Genomic DNA, 22,715 nt, shown 5'->3' on the forward strand with positions numbered 1-22,715 from the left:
CTCTACGGACGTTTTAGAAATCTATTTTTTATTTCAGAGTAGTCCCTGCTTTACAGACTTTGTAGAAATCTACTCTTTCTATTTCAGAGTAGTCCCTGCTCTACAGACTGTTTAGAAATCTACTATTTCTATTTCAGAGTAGTCCCTGCTTTACAGACTTTTTAGAAATATATTTTTTATTTCAGAGTAGTCCCTGCTTTACAGACTTTGTAGAAATCTACTCTTTCTATTTCAGAGTAGTCCCTGCTCTACAGACTGTTTAGAAATCTACTATTTCTATTTCAGAGTAGTCCCTGCTTTACAGACTTTTTAGAAATCTATTTTTTATTTCAGAGTAGTCCCTGCTCTACAGACTTTGTAGAAATCTATTTCTTATTTCAGAGTAGTCCCTGCTCTACGGACTTTTTAGAAATATATTTTTTATTTCAGAGTAGTCCCTGCTCTACAGACTGTTTAGAAATCTATTTCTTATTTCAGAGTAGTCCCTGCTTTACAGACTTTGTAGAAATCTATTTTTCATTTCAGAGTAGTCCCTGCTCTACGGACGTTTTAGAAATCTATTTTTTATTTCAGAGTAGTCCCTGCTTTACAGACTTTGTAGAAATCTATTTTTTATTTCAGAGTAGTCCCTGCTCTACAGACTGTTTAGAAATCTACTATTTTTATTTCAGAGTAGTCCCTGCTCTACAGACTTTTTAGAAATATATTTTTTATTTCAGAGTAGTCCCTGCTCTACAGACTTTGTAGAAATCTATTTCTTATTTCAGAGTAGTCCCTGCTTTACAGACTTTGTAGAAATCTATTTTTCATTTCAGAGTAGTCCCTGCTCTACGGACGTTTTAGAAATCTATTTTTTATTTCAGAGTAGTCCCTGCTTTACAGACTTTGTAGAAATCTACTCTTTCTATTTCAGAGTAGTCCCTGCTCTACAGACTGTTTAGAAATCTACTATTTCTATTTCAGAGTAGTCCCTGCTTTACAGACTTTTTAGAAATATATTTTTTATTTCAGAGTAGTCCCTGCTCTACGGACTTTTTAGAAATCTATTTCTTATTTCAGAGTAGTCCCTGCTCTACAGACTTTGTAGAAATCTATTTCTTATTTCAGAGTAGTCCCTGCTCTACAGACTTTGTAGAAATCTATTTCTTATTTCAGAGTAGTCCCTGCTCTACGGACTTTTTAGAAATCTATTTCTTATTTCAGAGTAGTCCCTGCTCTACAGACTTTGTAGAAATCTATTTCTTATTTCAGAGTAGTCCCTGCTCTACGGACTTTTTAGAAATCTATTTCTTATTTCAGAGTAGTCCCTGCTCTACGGACGTTTTAGAAATCTATTTTTTATTTCAGAGTAGTCCCTGCTTTACAGACTTTGTAGAAATCTATTTTTTATTTCAGAGTAGTCCCTGCTCTACGGACTGTTTAGAAATCTATTTTTTATTTCAGAGTAGTCCCTGCTCTACGGACTGTTTAGAAATCTATTTTTTATTTCAGAGTAGTCCCTGCTTTACAGACTTTTTAGAAATATATTTTTTATTTCAGAGTAGTCCCTGCTCTACAGACTTTGTAGAAATATATTTCTTATTTCAGAGTAGTCCCTGCTCTACGGACTTTTTAGAAATATATTTTTTATTTCAGAGTAGTCCCTGCTCTACGGACGTTTTAGAAATCTATTTTTTATTTCAGAGTAGTCCCTGCTTTACAGACTTTGTAGAAATCTATTTTTTATTTCAGAGTAGTCCCTGCTCTACGGACTGTTTAGAAATCTATTTTTTATTTCAGAGTAGTCCCTGCTCTACGGACGTTTTAGAAATCTATTTTTTATTTCAGAGTAGTCCCATCTCTACGGACTGTTTAGAAATCTATTTTTTATTTCAGAGTAGTCCCATCTCTACGGACTGTTTAGAAATCTATTTTTTATTTCAGAGCGGTCCCATCTCTACGGACTGTTTAGAAATCTACTATTTCTATTTCAGAGTAGTCCCTGCTCTACGGACTGTTTAGAAATCTATTTTTTATTTCAGAGCGGTCCCATCTCTACGGACTGTTTAGAAATCTACTATTTCTATTTCAGAGTAGTCCCATCTCTACGGACTGTTTAGAAATCTACTATTTCTATTTCAGAGTAGTCCCTGCTCTACGGACTGTTTAGAAATCTATTTTTTATTTCAGAGCGGTCCCATCTCTACGGACTGTTTAGAAATCTACTATTTCTATTTCAGAGTAGTCCCATCTCTACGGACTGTTTAGAAATCTATTTTTTATTTCAGAGTAGTCCCTGCTCTACAGACTGTTTAGAAATCTACTATTTTCTATTTCAGAGTAGTCCCATCTCTACGGACTGTTTAGAAATCTATTTTTTATTTCAGAGTAGTCCCATCTCTACGGACTGTTTAGAAATCTATTTTTTATTTCAGAGTAGTCCCTGCTCTACGGACTGTTTAGAAATCTATTTTTTATTTCAGAGCGGTCCCATCTCTACGGACTGTTTAGAAATCTACTATTTCTATTTCAGAGTAGTCCCATCTCTACGGACTGTTTAGAAATCTATTTTTTATTTCAGAGTAGTCCCTGCTCTACAGACTGTTTAGAAATCTACTATTTTCTATTTCAGAGTAGTCCCATCTCTACGGACTGTTTAGAAATCTATTTTTTATTTCAGAGTAGTCCCATCTCTACGGACTGTTTAGAAATCTATTTTTTATTTCAGAGTAGTCCCATCTCTACGGACTGTTTAGAAATCTACTATTTCTATTTCAGAGTAGTCCCTGCTCTACGGACTGTTTAGAAATCTATTTTTTATTTCAGAGCGGTCCCATCTCTACGGACTGTTTAGAAATCTACTATTTCTATTTCAGAGTAGTCCCATCTCTACGGACTGTTTAGAAATCTATTTTTTATTTCAGAGTAGTCCCTGCTCTACGGACGTTTTAGAAATCTATTTTTTATTTCAGAGTAGTCCCTGCTCTACAGACTGTTTAGAAATCTACTATTTCTATTTCAGAGTAGTCCCTGCTCTACAGACTGTTTAGAAATCTATTGTCTATTTCAGAGTAGTCCCTGCTCTACGGACTGTTTAGAAATCTACTATTTCTATTTCAGAGTAGTCCCTGCTCTACAGACTGTTTAGAAATCTACTATTTCTATTTCAGAGTAGTCCCTGCTCTACAGACTGTTTAGAAATCTACTATTTCTATTTCAGAGTAGTCCCTGCTTTACAGACTTTTTAGAAATATATTTTTTATTTCAGAGTAGTCCCTGCTCTATAGACTTTGTAGAAATCAATTTCTTATTTCAGAGTAGTCCCTGCTCTACGGACTTTTTAGAAATCTATTTTTTATTTCAGAGTAGTCCCTGCTCTACAGACTGTTTAGAAATCTATTTCTTATTTCAGAGTAGTCCCTGCTTTACAGACTTTTTAGAAATATATTTTTTATTTCAGAGTAGTCCCTGCTCTATAGACTTTGTAGAAATCTATTTCTTATTTCAGAGTAGTCCCTGCTCTACGGACTTTTTAGAAATCTATTTTTTATTTCAGAGTAGTCCCTGCTCTACAGACTGTTTAGAAATCTATTTCTTATTTCAGAGTAGTCCCTGCTTTACAGACTTTGTAGAAATCTATTTTTCATTTCAGAGTAGTCCCTGCTCTACGGACGTTTTAGAAATCTATTTTTTATTTCAGAGTAGTCCCTGCTCTACGGACGTTTTAGAAATCTTTTTTTTATTTCAGAGTAGTCCCTGCTTTACAGACTGTTTAGAAATCTATTTTTTATTTCAGAGTAGTCCCTGCTCTACAGACTGTTTAGAAATCTATTTTCTATTTCAGAGTAGTCCCTGCTCTACGGACTGTTTAGAAATCTACTATTTCTATTTCAGAGTAGTCCCTGCTCTACAGACTGTTTAGAAATCTATTTTTTATTTCAGAGAAGTCCCTGCTCTACAGACTGTTTAGAAATCTATTTTTTATTTCAGAGTAGTCCCTGCTCTACAGACTGTTTAGAAATCTATTTTTTATTTCAGAGAAGTCCCTGCTCTACAGACTGTTTAGAAATCTATTTTTTATTTCAGAGTAGTCCCTGCTCTACGGACTGTTTAGAAATCTACTATTTCTATTTCAGAGTAGTCCCTGCTCTACAGACTGTTTAGAAATCTACTATTTCTATTTCAGAGTAGTCCCTGCTCTACAGACTGTTTAGAAATCTACTATTTCTATTTCAGAGTAGTCCCTGCTTTACAGACTTTGTAGAAATCTATTTTTCATTTCAGAGTAGTCCCTGCTTTACAGACTTTGTAGAAATCTATTTTTCATTTCAGAGTAGTCCCTGCTTTACGGACTGTTTAGAAATCTATTTTTTATTTCAGAGTAGTCCCTGCTTTACGGACTGTTTAGAAATCTATTTTTCATTTCAGAGTAGTCCCTGCTCTACGGACTGTTTAGAAATCTATTTTTCATTTCAGAGTAGTCCCTGCTCTACGGACTGTTTAGAAATCTATTTTTCATTTCAGAGTAGTCCCTGCTTTACGGACTGTTTAGAAATCTATTTTTCATTTCAGAGTAGTCCCTGCTCTACGGACTGTTTAGAAATCTATTTTTTATTTCAGAGTAGTCCCTGCTTTACAGACTGTTTAGAAATCGTCTCGGTTACGTATGTAACCTCTGTTCCCTGATGGAGGGAACAAGACGTTGTGTCGAAGCCGACAGATGGGGTTCGCCCTTGAGAACCAGTCATCTCTGACTATTTTGAAAAGGCCAATGAAATTTGGCGAATGAAATTTGCATGCCGGGCCCCGCCCCCGGAAATCCGGGTATAAAAGGGGCGCCGGGGTGCTCATTCATTTACCTTGTGTGCTGAGGAGCCTAAAAGCATCTCGTGACTGCTGCAGCGGACGGCTATTGTCGTGGCAAGAAGGACACAACGTCTTGTTCCCTCCATCAGGGAACAGAGGTTACATACGTAACCGAGACGTTCCCTTTCTGTCGGTCTCTCGACGTTGTGTCGAAGCCGACAGATGGGGTTCCTATGGAAAACGCCACGGCAATAGTCGCGTCACAATCTCCAGCGAAGCGACGTTGGCCAGCCTAGGCGAGTCGGACGAAGCGCTCTCGCGAGATTGTAACCTTCCAGTAGGTAGACAGGGGGACTCAGAGCTTCCAAGAAAAGATGGGTAGCCCCTGTCCTCTGCCAACTCAGACGGCCCCAATGGCGAGAGCCGTCCGGCCCTAGGACCACTGGGTAAGCGCTATTCCCTCAAGGGGGAGGTGCGCTATGGAGACCACTTCCCACCCTCGGGGGGAATACAGTGGAGAAACAGCATGGTCTTACCGGCAGGGAAGAACTCATGGGAGGTATGTGCGAGAATCCGCAGGGTGGATGCTCACTCGGGGAAGGTCACGAGTTCCGGGGGAACAGCTCATGACGGAATCTCAGACGGAACCACCCTGCTGGGGGGTTACCACGTCTGGAGCACTGAGGTCGGTTAGAGTCACACGTAGATAACTCAACTTGTGCCCGCCAAAGGTGGCAGGCTGCTCTGCCCAGCCCGCTGCCTTGAGTGCTTAGTGATGGATGGAATGCCTATTCTTCGCCCGAGGGGAAAGAAGGGAGGCAGATGATTGCGCACTGACCCCCCCCAAGAGGGGGGCTGGCGCTTGTCGCAGGCGTACGCCCTGCCGGCCGCCGGTCTTACCTGGTGTTATCCTGCAAGACTCGAGCTGACACCGGATCCACGCGGAGGTTGTAGAACCTCGCGAAGGTGTGGGGCGTAGCCCAACCCGCAGCTCTGCATATGTCTGCCAGAGAGGCGCCCCGAGCCAGTGCCCACGAGGAGGCAACACCCCTGGTGGAGTGCGCCCTCACTGCCAGCGGGCACGGGCAATCTTGAGATCGGTACGCCGCCATGACGGCGTCCACGATCCAGTGCGCCAGTCTCTGTTTGGAGACAGCTTTCCCCTTCTGCTGACCTCCAAAACAAACAAAGAGCTGCTCAGAGCCTCTGAAGCTCTGCGTGCGGTCCACGTAGAGGCGCAAGGCGCGTACTGGACACAACACGGACGGGGTTGGGTCTTCCTCCCCGGTGGGGAGCGCCTGCAAGGTCACCACCTGGTCCCGGAAGGGAGTGGTGGGAACCTTGGGCACGTAGCCGGGCCGAGGTCTCAGGATCACGTGAGAATCACCGGGCCCGAAATTTAGGCACTCTGTGGACACGGAAAATGTTTGCAGATCCCCCACCCTCTTGATGGAGGCGAGCGCCGTCAGGAGAGCCGTCTTCATCGAGAGATGAGAAAGATTGGTCTCTCCGAGGGGCTCGAAGGGAGGCCTCTGGAGGCCCGCCAGGACCACATTGAGGTCCCAAGAGGGTACGGAGCGCGATCGAGGTGGGTTAATCCTCCTCGCGCCCCTGAGGAACCTGATGATCAGGTCATGCTGCCCTAGAGGTTTTCCAGCAACTGGTTCGTGATGAGCGGCGATAGCGGCTACATACACTTTCAGTGTGGACGGAGAGAGTTTACTCTCCAACCTCTCCTGCAGGAAGGACAGCACGTGCCTGACCGAGCAAATCCGTGGGTCTTCTCTGCGAGAAGAACACCAAGACGAGAAGAGGCGCCACTTAAAGGCGTACAGCCGCCTCGTGGCAGGTGCCCTAGCCTGAGTGACTAACCACCGCGGGGGGTAGACCACTCAGGATCTCCTCGTCCCATCCAGGAGCCAGACGTGGAGGTTCCAGAGGTCTGGTCTCGGGTGCCGCAACATGCCCTTCCCCTGAGAAAGAAGGTCCTTCGTCAGGGGAATCGGCCAGGGGGGAGTTGTCGTCAGGAGCATTAGCTCCGAGAACCAAGTCCGGTTGGGCCAGTACGGCGCAACTAGTACCACTTGATGCTCCTCTTCCCTGACCTTGCACAGGACCTGTGCAATGAGGCTCACTGGGGGGAAGGCGTACTTCCACTTGTCCCGTGGCCAGCTGTGCGCTAGGGCATCCGTGCCGAGGGGGCCCTCGGTCAGGGAGTACCAAAGCGGGCAATGGGTGGTGTCCAGGGAGGCAAACAGGTCCACCTGTGCCCGCCCGAACTGCACCCAAATAAGCTGGACCGCACGGGGGTGGAGTCGCCACTCTCCACGGGGCGTCGACTGACGAGAGAGCGCATCGGCTGTCTGGTTCAGGTCGCCCGGTATGTGAGTGGCACGCAGAGACTTCGTCACCTGCTGACTCCACAGGAGGAGGCGTCGGGCAAGTTGCGTTAACTGTCGTGAGCGTATACCCCCCTGGCGGTTGATATACGCTACGGCAGTCATGCTGTCTGATCGGACCAGAACGTGCTGGCCCTGCACGAGGGACCGTAGTCCCTTGAGTGCCAACAGAACAGCCAACAACTCTAGGCGGTTGATATGCCAACACAGCTGGGACTCCGTCCAAAGACCCGCCACTGTGTGCCCTTTGCACACCGCACCCCAACCCCGTAAGGAGGCGTCGGTCGTTACCACGACGCGCCTCGGGACCTGCCCCATGGGGACGCCAGTCCGTAGGAAGGTCACTGATGACCACGGGGTTAGGATACGACGGCAGAGAGGTGACATGACGATCAACCTCCTGCCTGCGTGCCACGCTCTCCAGGGAACTCGTCTCTGTAGCCAGTGCTGCAGCGGTCTCATGTGCATCAACCCGAGGGGAATTACCCCCGCCGAGGACGACATGTGGCCCAGGAGCCTCTGAAAAAGTTTCAGGGGGACCGCTGGTCGCTGCTTGAAGTGTTTCAGGCAGTTCAGCACTGACTGTGCGCGCTCTGTCGTGAGCCGATCTAGAATGGGGCGCAACCCTCCACCCTTCTTGGGGACGATGAAGTACGGGCTGTAGAACCCGCTGGACATCTCGGCCGAGGGGACGGGCTCGATCGCTCCCTTCACCAGAAGGGTTGCCACCTCCTCCCGCAGCACGGGAGCATCTCTGCCTCTGACCGAGGTAAAGAGGATGCCCCGAAACTTGGGTGGAGGTCTGGCAAACTGGATCGAGTATCCGAGACGGATCGTGTTCTCCAGCCACCTTGACGGTCTGGTGAGTGCTAACCAAGCACTCAAAGACTGCGACAGGGGCACTAGAGGTACGATCTGCTTCATCGCCCCTGGGGAGGGCGGTTCGCTGGCTAGCGGTGCCGGCCCTGCCTCGTGGGGGGGCCGGCTCCGCTGATTTGCCTGCCTGGCGGCGCAGCTCAACGCACCGTCGAGGTGAGAGTGCTGAGGGCTGCGCAATTTTATACTCGGCCTTGCGTGTCGCCACAACGCAACGTCGAGTTGCCGAACACCGTCCTGCGGAGGGTGAGTGTGGCTGAAAGGGGGACCCAGAGAGAGAGACTGCTCTTTTTGTGAGGAAGTGGGCGCTAGGCCCTGAAAAGCAGATGTTGGGACGGGGCAGGGACCGTCCCTTTCCGACCCGTCAGCGATGGAATGGCTGGGGTCGGGCCCGTCAGGAACGCTTCTGCTTCCGCGGCGGCTGCTGACGAGACGGTGGTCGCTTCTTCTCCGTCCTCTTCCGGGGGGCCGCCTGAGGAGGGGGCACCGTAGCCGGAGCTGACGAAGAGGAAGGCCGGGGCTGCTGGGAGGCAGACGTTCCACGGGACCTCGACGGCCGAAAGGCGGTCGGGTCGCGGCGGGGCAGGATGTGCTTAATGGCCTCCGTCTGCTTCTGCACTGCCGAGAACTGCCGGGAGAAGTCCTCGACAGTGTCACCAAACAGCCCTCCTTGCGAGATGGGAGCATCGAGGAAGCGAACTTTCTCGGCTTCACGCATCTGCGCAAGGTTTAGCCAGAGGTGTCTCTCGTGGACCACTAGTGTGGACATCGCTCGACCCAAAGCTCGCGCTGTCACCTTCGTTGCCCGGAGGGCAAGGTCGGTGGCAGCGCGGAGCTCCTGCATAACCTTCGGGTCGGTCTTACCCTCGTGGAGCTCTTTCAGTGCCTTGGCCTGATGGACCTGCAGGATGGCCATGGCATGAAGAGCTGAGGCAGCTTGTCTAGCAGCGTTATAGGATTTCGACACCAGCGATGCCGAAACCCTACACGGCTTGGACGGGAGTCTAGGTCGAGACCTCCAGGTGGCCGCCGTCTGCGGGCACAGGTGCACCGCGACTGCACGTTCAGCCTGGGGGACATCAACGTAGCCTCTAGCTGCCCCGCCATCGAGGGAAGAAAGGGCGACAGAGTCAGCATGACGGGAACGAGCCGAAAAGGGGGCGTTCCAGGTCTTGCTGAGCTCCTCATGCACCTCGGGGAAAAAAGGTACAGGGGGCGTGCGCGGCTTGGAGCCGTGCTCGGACCCGATGTACCAATTATCCAGCCGCGAGCGTTGGGGCGTGGGCGGTGCGGTGCACTGCAGCCCGATGCTCGCGGCGGCCCGATAGAGCATGGCTGACATCTCGACGTCTGCCTTTTCCTGAACTCTATCTCCGGACGGAGACGGCTCGAAGGAATCTTCAGGGTCGGATGCCAGGAGGTCGCCCTCCGATGCTGCGAGGGACATCTCATCGTCGTCACGCATCGAGTCCGATTGCGTGACGAAGGAGTAAGACGGTTTGGAACCGTCTTCCTGGGAACGGCCAGACGAGCGAGTCGGGGCGTGAACGGTCCGCGAGCCATCGGCTGACGGGTTTACGCTCACGGAAATCCCCATGCCACCCAAGCTGCTCGCCGCTGCTGACGGCGGGGCTGTGGCCACCGCGGTCGCAGAGCGGGAAGCAGACGAGGTGGTGGCTGGCTCTCGAAAGAGCGCAGCCACCCGTGACCGCAACGTCTGTATCGCCATCTGCCCGCAGTGCGGGCAGGATGACTCCACGAATGCTGCCTCAGCGTGTTGGACCCCCAAACACCTGACGCAAGCATCGTGTCCGTCCCCCTCCTCAATGAGGGAACCGCAACCACGAGAGCAGCGGGACATGCCACGCTGAGAAATTTGCTCTTTTAGAATATATCTCTTTCAGAAACACCTCTGAAACTGCTGAAACGCCGGAGGGATGATCGCTCGGAAGGGACAATCCGCTGCACCACGTCAGGAATTCAGCTGTCGTAGTCATTCGATGCATAGGCTCCGAAGAACAAAAGGTAAATGAATGAGCACGCCGGCTCCCCTTTTATACCCGGATTTCCGGGGGCGGGGCCCGGCATGCAAATTTCATTCGCCAAATTTCATTGGCCTTTTCAAAATAGTCAGAGATGACTGGTTCTCAAGGGCGAACCCCATCTGTCGGCTTCGAAACAACGTCGAGAGACCGACAGAAAGGGAACTATTTTTTATTTCAGAGTAGTCCCTGCTCTACAGACTGTTTAGAAATCTATTTTTTATTTCAGAGTAGTCCATGCTTTACAGACTTTTTAGAAATCTATTTTTTATTTCAGAGTAGTCCCTGCTCTACAGACTGTTTAGAAATCAATTTTTTATTTCAGAGTAGTCCCTGCTTTACAGACTTTTTAGAAATCATTTTTTTATTTCAGAGTAGTCCCTGCTTTACAGACTGTTTAGAAATCTATTTTTTATTTCAGATTAGTCCCTGCTTTACAGACTTTTTAGAAATTTATTTTTATTTCAGAGTAGTCCCTGCTTTACAGACTTTTTATGAATCTACTATTTTTATTTCAGAGTAGTCCCTGCTCTACAGACTGTTTAGAAATCTACTATTTTTATTTCAGAGTAGTCCCTGCTTTACAGACTTTTTATAAATCTACTATTTCTATTTCAGAGTAGTCCCATCTCTACGGACTGTTTAGAAATCTACTATTTCTATTTCAGAGTAGTCCCTGCTCTACGGACTGTTTAGAAATCTACTATTTCTATTTCAGAGTAGTCCCTGCTCTACGGACTGTTTAGAAATCTACTATTTCTATTTCAGAGTAGTCCCTGCTTCACAGACTTTTTATAAATCTACTATTTCTATTTCAGAGTAGTCCCTGCTCTACGGACTGTTTAGAAATCTACTATTTCTATTTCAGAGTAGTCCCTGCTTCACAGACTTTTTATAAATCTACTATTTCTATTTCAGAGTAGTCCCATCTCTACGGACTGTTCAGAAATCTACTATTTCTATTTCAGAGTAGTCCCTGCTTTACAGACTTTTTATAAATCTACTATTTCTATTTCAGAGTAGTCCCTGCTCTACGGACTGTTTAGAAATCTACTATTTCTATTTCAGAGTAGTCCCATCTCTACGGACTGTTTAGAAATCTACTATTTCTATTTAAGAGTAGTCCATGCTTTACAGACTTTTTAGAAATCTATTTTTTATTTCAGAGTAGTCCCTGCTCTACAGACTGTTTAGAAATCAATTTTTTATTTCAGAGTAGTCCCTGCTCTACGGACTGTTTAGAAATCTATTTTTTATTTCAGAGTAGTCCCTGCTTTACAGACTTTTTAGAAATCTATTATTTCTATTTCAGAGTAGTCCCTGCTTTACAGACTTTTTAGAAATCTATTTTTATTTCAGAGTAGTCCCTGCTTTACAGACTTTTTATAAATCTACTATTTTTATTTCAGAGTAGTCCCTGCTCTACGGACTGTTTAGAAATCTATTTTTTATTTCAGAGTAGTCCCTGCTTTACAGACTTTTTAGAAATCTATTATTTCTATTTCAGAGTAGTCCCTGCTTTACAGACTTTTTAGAAATCAATTTTTTATTTCAGAGTAGTCCCTGCTTTACAGACTGTTTAGAAATCTATTTTTTATTTCAGAGTAGTCCCTGCTTTACAGACTTTTTAGAAATCTATTTTTATTTCAGAGTAGTCCCTGCTTTACAGACTTTTTATAAATCTACTATTTTTATTTCAGAGTAGTCCCTGCTCTACAGACTGTTTAGAAATCTACTATTTTTATTTCAGAGTAGTCCCATCTCTACGGACTGTTTAGAAATCTACTATTTCTATTTCAGAGTAGTCCCTGCTTCACAGACTTTTTATAAATCTACTATTTCTATTTCAGAGTAGTCCCATCTCTACGGACTGTTCAGAAATCTACTATTTCTATTTCAGAGTAGTCCCTGCTCTACAGACTTTTTAGAAATCTATTTTTTATTTCAGAGTAGTCCCATCTCTACGGACTTTTTAGAAATCTACTATTTCTATTTCAGAGTAGTCCCTGCTTTACAGACTTTTTATAAATCTACTATTTCTATTTCAGAGTAGTCCCTGCTCTACGGACTGTTTAGAAATCTACTATTTCTATTTCAGAGTAGTCCCATCTCTACGGACTGTTTAGAAATCTACTATTTCTATTTCAGAGTAGTCCCTGCTCTACAGACTTTTTAGAAATCTATTTTTTATTTCAGAGTAGTCCCATCTCTACGGACTGTTTAGAAATCTATTGTCTATTTCAGAGTAGTCCCTGCTCTACGGACTGTTTAGAAATCTATTTCTATTTCAGAGTAGTCCCTGCTCTACGGACTGTTTAGAAACTACTATTTTTTATTTCAGAGTAGTCCCTGCTCTACAGACTGTTTAGAAATCTACTATTTTTTATTTCAGAGTAGTCCCTGCTCTACAGACTGTTTAGAAATCTACTATTTCTATTTCAGAGTAGTCCCTGCTCTACGGACTGTTTAGAAATCTACTATTTCTATTTCAGAGTAGTCCCATCTCTACGGACTGTTTAGAAATCTACTATTTCTATTTAAGAGTAGTCCATGCTTTACAGACTTTTTAGAAATCTATTTTTTATTTCAGAGTAGTCCCTGCTTTACAGACTTTTTAGAAATCTATTTTTTATTTCAGAGTAGTCCCTGCTTTACAGACTTTTTAGAAATCTATTTTTATTTCAGAGTAGTCCCTGCTTTACAGACTTTTTATAAATCTACTATTTTTATTTCAGAGTAGTCCCTGCTCTACAGACTGTTTAGAAATCAATTTTTTATTTCAGAGTAGTCCCTGCTTTACAGACTTTTTAGAAATCTATTTTTTATTTCAGAGTAGTCCCTGCTTTACAGACTTTTTAGAAATCTATTTTTTATTTCAGAGTAGTCCCTGCTTTACAGACTTTTTAGAAATCTATTTTTTATTTCAGAGTAGTCCCTGCTTTACAGACTTTTTAGAAATCTATTTTTATTTCAGAGTAGTCCCTGCTCTACAGACTGTTTAGAAATCTACTATTTTTATTTCAGAGTAGTCCCTGCTTTACAGACTTTTTATAAATCTACTATTTCTATTTCAGAGTAGTCCCATCTCTACGGACTGTTTAGAAATCTACTATTTCTATTTCAGAGTAGTCCCTGCTTCACAGACTTTTTATAAATCTACTATTTCTATTTCAGAGTAATCCCATCTCTACGGACTGTTCAGAAATCTACTATTTCTATTTCAGAGTAGTCCCTGCTCTACAGACTTTTTAGAAATCTATTTTTTATTTCAAAGTAGTCCCATCTCTACGGACTTTTTAGAAATCTACTATTTCTATTTCAGAGTAGTCCCTGCTTTACAGACTTTTTATAAATCTACTATTTCTATTTCAGAGTAGTCCCATCTCTACGGACTGTTTAGAAATCTACTATTTCTATTTCAGAGTAGTCCCTGCTCTACAGACTTTTTAGAAATCTATTTTTTATTTCAGAGTAGTCCCATCTCTACGGACTGTTTAGAAATCTATTGTCTATTTCAGAGTAGTCCCTGCTCTACGGACTGTTTAGAAATCTATTTCTATTTCAGAGTAGTCCCTGCTCTACGGACTGTTTAGAAACTACTATTTTTTATTTCAGAGTAGTCCCTGCTCTACAGACTGTTTAGAAATCTAATGTCTATTTCAGAGTAGTCCCTGCTTTACAGACTTTTTAGAAATCTATTTTTTTATTTCAGAGTAGTCCCTGCTTTACAGACTGTTTAGAAATCTATTTTTTATTTCAGAGTAGTCCCTGCTCTACGGACTGTTTAGAAATCTATTGTCTATTTCAGAGTAGTCCCTGCTTTACAGACTTTTTAGAAATCTATTTTTTTATTTCAGAGTAGTCCCTGCTTTACAGACTGTTTCAGAAATCTATTTTTTATTTCAGAGTAGTCCCTGCTTTACAGACTTTTTATAAATCTACTATTTTTATTTCAGAGTAGTCCCTGCTCTACAGACTGTTTAGAAATCTACTATTTTTATTTCAGAGTAGTCCCTGCTCTACAGACTGTTTAGAAATCTACTATTTCTATTTCAGAGTAGTCCCTGCTTTACAGACTTTTTATAAATCTACTATTTCTATTTCAGAGTAGTCCCTGCTCTACGGACTGTTTAGAAATCTACTATTTCTATTTCAGAGTAGTCCCTGCTTTACAGACTTTTTAGAAATCTATTATTTCTATTTCAGAGTAGTCCCTGCTCTACAGACTGTTTAGAAATCTACTATTTCTATTTCAGAGTAGTCCCTGCTTTACAGACTTTTTAGAAATCTATTTTTTTATTTCAGAGTAGTCCCTGCTTTACAGACTTTTTAGAAATCTATTTTTTATTTCAGAGTAGTCCCTGCTCTACGGACTGTTTAGAAATCTACTATTTCTATTTCAGAGTAGTCCCTGCTTTACAGACTTTTTAGAAATCTATTTTTTATTTCAGAGTAGTCCCTGCTCTACGGACTGTTTAGAAATCTACTATTTCTATTTCAGAGTAGTCCCTGCTTTACAGACTTTTTAGAAATCTATTATTTCTATTTCAGAGTAGTCCCTGCTTTACAGACTTTTTAGAAATCTATTATTTCTATTTCAGAGTAGTCCCTGCTTTACAGACTTTTTAGAAATCTATTTTTTATTTCAGAGTAGTCCCTGCTCTACAGACTGTTTATACATCTACTATTTCTATTTCAGAGTAGTCCCTGCTCTACAGACTGTTTAGAAATCTACTATTTCTATTTCACAGTAGTCCCTGCTTTACAGACTTTTTAGAAATCTATTATTTCTATTTCAGAGTAGTCCCTGCTTTACAGACTTTTTAGAAATCTATTTTTTATTTCAGAGTAGTCCCTGCTTTACAAACTGTTTAGAAATCTACTATTTCTATTTCAGAGTAGTCCCTGCTCTACAGACTGTTTAGAAACTACTATTTCTATTTCAGAGTAGTCCCTGCTCTACAGACTTTTTATAAATCTACTATTTCTATTTCAGAGTAGTCCCTGCTCTACGGACTGTTTAGAAATCTATTTTTTATTTCAGAGTAGTCCCTGCTTTACAGACTGTTTAGAAATCTATTTTTTATTTCAGAGTAGTCCCTGCTTTACAGACTGTTTAGAAATCTACTATTTCTATTTCAGAGTAGTCCCTGCTCTACAGACTGTTTAGAAATCTACTATTTCTATTTCAGAGTAGTCCCTGCTCTACAGACTGTTTAGAAATCTACTATTTCTATTTCAGAGTAGTCCCTGCTCTACAGACTGTTTAGAAATCTACTATTTCTATTTCAGAGTAGTCCCTGCTTTACAGACTTTTTAGAAATCTAGTTTTTATTTCAGAGTAGTCCCTGCTTTACAGACTTTTTAGAAATCTATTTTTTATTCCAGAGTAGTCCCTGCTCTACAGACTGTTTAGAAATCTATTTCTTATTTCATAGTAGTCCCTGCTTTACAGACTTTTTAGAAATCTATTTTTTATTTCATAGTAGTCCCTGCTTTACAGACTTTTTAGAAATCTATTTCTATTTCAGAGTAGTCCCTGCTTTACAGACTTTTTAGAAATCTATTTTTTATTTCAGAGTAGTCCCTGCTTTACAGACTTTTTAGAAATCTATTTTTTATTTCAGAGTAGTCCCTGCTCTACAGACTGTTTAGAAATCTATTTCTTATTTCAGAGTAGTCCTTGCTTTACAGACTTTTTAGAAATCTATTTTTTATTTCATAGTAGTCCCTGCTTTACAGACTTTTTAGAAATCTATTTCTATTTCAGAGTAGTCCCTGCTTTACAGACTTTTTAGAAATCTATTTTTTATTTCAGAGTAGTCCCTGCTTTACAGACTTTTTAGAAATCTATTTTTTATTTCATAGTAGTTCTTGCTCTACGGACTGTTTAGAAATCTATTTCTATTTCAGAGTAGTCCCTGCTTTACAGACTTTTTAGAAATATATTTTTTATTTCAGAGTAGTCCCTGCTCTACAGACTGTTTAGAAATCTACTATTTCTATTTCAGAGTAGTCCCTGCTCTACGGACTGTTTAGAAAGTTTCCGTCCTTGTGAAGCGCCTTTTGTTAAACCTGTGGTAACAGACAGCAGCCCGGCATCTCCACAACCTGAGTGTCAGGTTGAGCAGGTTGAAGTGGAGGGTTCTGATCCAGATTGTGTTGTGGAAGAGGTCACATTTCCAAATCTTGCGGAAGCAGAGCGTGTGAATTGAAGCCAGTTGAGGAGGTGTCTATTGTTGGCTCTTTCGTTCGGCTTATTCGGAGCTCCGGCCACCTTTCAGCGCCTCATGGACCGCCTGCTCCGACCGCACGCCGCGGCTTACCTAGATGACATCATCATCTACAGCAATGACTGGGAGCGACACATGCAGCACTTAAAGGCGGTTCTGAGTTCTGAGTTTCCCAGGCTGACGGCTAACCCGAAGAAATGTGCAATTGGGCGTGTGGAGGTAAGGTATCTGGGCTTCCACTTGGGTCACGGTCAGGTGCATCCCCAAATTCACGGCAGCGGTTGCGACCTCACCGAGACCCCAGACCAAAAAGGAGGTGAGGCAGTTCCTGGGGCTGGCGGGATACTATAGAAGGTTTGTACCCAATTATTCGGACCTCACTAGCCCGTTGACTGACCTCACTAAAAAGGAAGCACCGGATACCGTCCAATGGACGGAGCCATGCCAGCAGGCTTTTACCCAGGTGAAGGCTGCTCTCTGTGGCGGGCCGTTATTGCACTCCCCCGATTTTTCTCTTCCCTTTCTGTTGCAGACTGACGCATCGAACCGGGCGTGGGGGCGGTTTTGTCCCAGGAGACGGAGGGTGAGGAACGACCGGTGCTGTACATCAGTCGCAAGCTCTCTAGGAGAGAGACGAGGTACAGCACCATTGAAAAGGAGTGTCTGGCGATCAGGTGGGCCATCCTCACCCTCCACTATTATCTCCTGGGGCGCGAGTTCACGCTCTGTTCGGACCACGCTCCCCTCCAATGGCTCCACCGCATGAAGGACACCAACGCGCGGATCACCCGTTGGTATCTGGTGTTACAACCATTTAAATTCCAGGTGATCCAAAGACCTGGGTCTCAGATGGTGGTAAATGACTTCCTCTCCAGGAGGAGGGGGGAGGCTGCAGGCCGGATGGGCCCTCGGCCTGAGTCGGGCGGTGGGGGTATGTGGCAAGGGGGGCGAGGTTTAACGGAGGCTGCACTGAAGGGAAGAGGCCTGGAAGGACGGTGAGTAAGTAGGTCAAGTGCATATTAAGATCACCTGTGTCTCGTTACAGTGATTGGTGAGGAGACTCTTTAAAATGCCAGCAGTCAGCAGACAAAGCAGAGAGAGACTGGCTGGGAGACATCTGTGCGCTGCTCGTGTGGAACGGAACGAATCCACAAAGTCTGCAAGCGAACCGGATATCAAGTTGTACGTTGTTGAGAAGCGCAGTGGCACTATATTTTTTACTTTAATAAATATTATTTCTGGATTACAGCCTGATATTTGGAATTAGTGCCGATTACCCGTTTATCAATGACTAATATGATTTGTTTTTAGGACGAACTGGATACTGTTGTAAACATGTGGAATAACCATCAAATCCGACGAAGCAATGGACGTGACTTAGAACATGGGAAACCCTTCCTCATGTACAACTTACCAGAACTTTATCAATCAAAAGACTACTTGCATCATGTAGATGCTGAAAAATTTAATGTGATAATCCATGAAAATGTCTGCCTGTGGAAATCAGACATACCATGTGATCGCGACCTTTATGACCTATGACATATTAAAATGCTCTTTACCTGCAATAGGCCTATAGGCTAAACACAAAATACGCATTCGGTAACAACCGTACGATCAATAACCAAAAACAGGAATAATAAACAATATAGCAAGTTAGCAACTTACTGCGTTCCAGTCGTCTGAGATTGTCCTCTGGGACACCCCTTTCTCTTAATGCGGAGATAAAGTCCATTGTGGGCAACTGTGTTTTGACGGTGACAGAACACCAACGTATATGCACCAGCAATCTAGTTCAAAATGCGCAAAAAAATACGTCATGAGATATGTCGAGATCACGTGAAAATTAAGTCGTGATCACGAGAAAACAACTTTTGTTATGTCGAGATCACGAGAAAATTAAGTCGTCGTGATCACGAGAAAACAACTTTTGTTATGTCGAGAACACGAGAAAATTAAGTCGTGATCACGAGAAAACAACTTTTGTTATGTCGAGATCACGAGAAAACAACTTTTGTTATGTCGAGATCACGAGAAAATTAAGTCGTTATAACTAGAAAACAAGTAAGAAAAAAATTATAATGCATGGCCTCTTAGAACTTCCGTATGAACGGGAGACAAATCTCTTAAAGGGCCATACACGGATTTGTTTAATTTTCTTTACCACCTGGCCACAGGAGTGTGGGGAGAGAAATTTCTCTCTCATTGAGTATTTGTATTTTCATCAAGTTTGGGAAAGAGATCTTGTGAAGTTAACGTCTAATATAAAATATTTTTCTATATTATTTCTATTCTCGTTCATGCTCACCTCCACCTTTGAAAATAAACCTGTGTGTCTTACTGGTAATTTGGCGGTGTATCCCGGGTGGCTTAGTCGAGTAGCTTAGTGCATCTATTTTTCTTGTCCAGTATCCTTGCTGCCCACTTTGCCACACGAAGTTATGAGGAGGATCAGTGCCAGCATATTTTGGATCTACTTTCATGATGTCACGGCTCACGTGCCGGACGAGACAGACGCGGATCCGGGAATACAAAAAACGGGTAAACTTTAATAAAGCAAACAGACAGGTACAGGTAACACAAGACATTCAATAACCGACCAAGGGAAAATAGAAACACCGAGTATAAATAGTCTTTGGTGATGAAACTGATGGCTGGCAGGTGCGGGAAACGACGTGATTACAAATGACGGACAGGTGCGGGATCGAGAAATGAAGTCCATGGGGAAAAACAGGCAGGGAAACGGACGGGAGTGTTACAGTACACCCCCCTCCCCAAAGGCGCGTCCACGCGCCAACGAAACACCAGGGAGGGGGGGTGGGCAGCTGAGAGACTCGTGCGGGACATACAGACTAGGACGGGACAGGGAGTCTCTCAGCTGGCTTCCCCCTGGCTTGGGGTCAGGAGGCTTGGGCTCGGGCTGTGGGTCCGGAGGCTTGGGCACGGGCTGAGGGTCCGGAGGCTTGGGCTCGGGCTGTGGGTCCGGAGGCTTGGGCTCGGGCTGTGGGTCCGGAGGCTTGGGCTCGGGCTGTGGGTCCGGAGACTCGGGCTCGGGCTGTGGGTCCGGAGGCTCGGGCTGTGGGTCCGGAGGCTCGGGCTCGGGCTGTGGGTCCGGAGGCTTTGGGCTATCCGGGGCCATGGAAAGACTGATGGGTGCCGGGCTCCCCGGATAGGCAATGTGCACCCCCCCAAAAAACATTTGGGTTGGCCCCTGGGGTTCCTTGGACTCTGGAGAGAGCTCAGAGACGGGTACGGAGGCCTGGTGAGGCTCGGGCACGGGTACGGAGGACTGGTGGGGCTCGGGCACGGGTACGGAGGCCTGGTGGAGCTCGGGCACGGGTACGGAGGCCTGGTGGGGCGCTGGCACGGGTGTGCATCGGAGCGCTGGCACGGGTGTGCATCGGGGCGCTGGCACGGGTGTGCATCGGGGCGCTGGCACGGGTGTGCATCGGGGCGCTGGCACGGGTGTGCATCGGGGCGCTGGCACGGGAGTGCTTCGGGGCGCTGGCACGGGAGTGCTTCGGGGCGCAGGCACGGGAGTGCATCGGGGAGGCCGGAGATTTTGACCCTCATGGCCTTCCATATTCCACTGCTGCGGAATCTCGGGATCACACTCGCGCTGCTTGCGCTGTTGTGCCCGCCGACGTGGATGGCGCCGACGGGACTTCGTGGAGGAGTGGAGCGCGGTCCCGGAGTGAGTCGGAACGACCCCCACGTGGATGGCCGGTACCGGACGCGAAACGCTCAAGCCACCGTCCAGCTCCCCAACGCGGTTCACGGATTCCTCCCCCGGGAGAACCTGACTGATCATCTCCTCCAGGGGAAGGTCGTCCGCGTACGGGAGCAGAACGGCGGCGAGCATGTCATCGTCCAGACCGGTCAAAAACATACTGTTAAGTGTGGGATCGTCCCAACCCACCCGGTAACACACTCCAAGGAATTCCTCCACGTACCTCTCCAGTGGCCGTCCGTCTTGAAGAAGACCCACGAGCTGGTTCACTGGAGAGATGCAGATGTAATCCATTTTTGGGTCGGTTATTCTGTCACGGCTCACGTGCCGGACGAGACAGACGCGGATCCGGGAATACAAAAAACGGGTAAACTTTAATAAAGCAAACAGACAGGTACAGGTAACACAAGACATTCAATAACCGACCAAGGGAAAACAGAAACACAGAGTATAAATAGTCTTTGGTGATGAAACTGATGGCTGGCAGGTGCGGGAAACGACGTGATTACACGGACAGGTGCGGGATCGAGAAATGAAGTCCATGGGGAAAAACAGGCAGGGAAACGGACGGGAGTGTTACACATGAGGGATTGCATCTTTACACAGAAATGTAATCCGCCTCAGAGCAGCCTTTACTCACCTGTGCAAAGACACCTCAGTAAACTTTGTGGAACAATGAACGTGCACTGAGCCGGTCGCGTGACGGCAAGCGCTACAACACAACTCAAAAATGCAAACACTGAGTAGGGAGCGCTAATCAGAAATTTAAAGTGTAGAAGGATATCAGGAACGCAGAAAATTTAAAATATAGACCGAAAATAGGGAATTTCTTTACGCTAGTAAACGTTAGCAACTAGTCTGCTAAGGCACCATCCGTCAATGAGGACAGCTCAGCTAGCCAGTACATTTCTTCACTGCCGGCGCTAGCTAATGTTCACAGCCCCGAGAGCAAAGAGCCCCAGCAGCATCTTCAACCTACGACCCGGATTCTGCTGCGAGTGCAACATTGAGGGAAGCGGTGATGGGTCTCGAGTCTAACCACCATTTGAACCGCTCGTCGAGTCTGCGAGCAGCCACTGTTTCACATTCAAAGTCCAGAAAAATGCTCGTGTGAGATGTGTTTGCCAAATTAAATCAAGCATTTCAATTTTATAAATGCTCTTCCCCATTATTTAGGATTCAAATTGTGTATTGTGCCAGATTATTTAGCATTTCTTTTTGTCTTGTCTAATTGAGATAAATTGACAGATTTCCAAATGTTTATATTGCACTAAAATGTTTAACCCTTGCCTGTCTTGTTGAACTGTGATGTGACAAGTTGTTTTCTGTTTTAAAACTGTTTAGGAGCAGATGATACTGCATTTGATACATTTGTTCCTTGTGGTGGCTCCATGTAAATGCTGCACATTTTGTTTTTTAAAAATTTAAATTAAAAAATGTTTATATTGCGCTATAACTTGATTGTCCTATTGAAATCTGAGGTGACAGTGATTTCTGTTTAAAATAAGATGAGGACCAAAATGCTACTTGATTCGAGGAGATGGATTCTATGGATTTTTGTTTGTGTCTTGTCTGTGAACTTCCTCTGTGATGGCTCTATCAATTCTATGCAGTTGTGTTGGGTGTAGGTGTTGTTAAATAAATATTTTTGGATACTTTGAAAGTCGTTGCTTATTTATCTTTTGTGACTATGTAGTGGGTCAATTTTGCCAGATTGATGCTGATGTGACTGAGTGCATTTGTAGTTCGATGAACATTTGCACATCTGTACATCAAAATGCACTTGATGGCAGTTAGTTAATGAAATATTGAGTATATTGACTGTATTACTGTAATTTATTCTGTATTTTGCCAGATTATGGTGATCCTGGGGTTGTGATGATGGGGCCCTTGAATATTGTTGCCCAGGGTACAGTGAAGTGTTAATCTGGCCCTGCCCAGACAGCAAGCCAACATTGAATAAACATTGTTTTTCCAACTGAATCATCATTATGGTTGATGTTGAAATTTCAATGCAAAATAAATGTTGAATCACCATAACCATATTGATGAAAACCTGACGTTATTAATGTTGATGCCAACAATATTGGAACAACATTGATCTATAGTTATCTGTATGATTGATTAAGCATTGATATTTGGTTAACCGGGCGATCGCTGAATGTGTTGAAAAGTCATTGATTTATAGTTGACCGGGAAACGACGCTGTTGTTGAAGAGTCATCAACATATAGTTGACCGGGAAATATGATTGAAAATCCATCGATTTTTGGTTGACCGGGAGATCAACAACAACGTACTGCACGGGACACAGCTCATTTCTGGACCTTGGCACAAGCGTACAGGTAAGCTTGCTTAATGTTCGTTATGAATGAATTGTACCAAATCAAAAACATGATGGTTAATGAAGTAACCGACGCAGTGCTGCAGTCACTGAAATAGATTTTTGTTTTACCAATGTGTCAAAATCTGCCAAAATTACTTGATCTCTTCTAGGTTATAAAGTTAGCAAAACCTCATAGTCCAGTCTATTTCTGTGACATCTAGCTCAAAATACATGTCCGTACCCATTAGTGTCGTGAAATCTATATTAACACAGCACCGCTATTTCTTCTGACCGCCGGAGAGCACCGGCGGAACCAACGCTAGCT

This window comes from Barbatula barbatula (genome assembly GCF_947034865.1).
Source record: "Barbatula barbatula genome assembly, chromosome: 23".
NCBI lineage: Eukaryota > Metazoa > Chordata > Actinopteri > Cypriniformes > Nemacheilidae > Barbatula > Barbatula barbatula.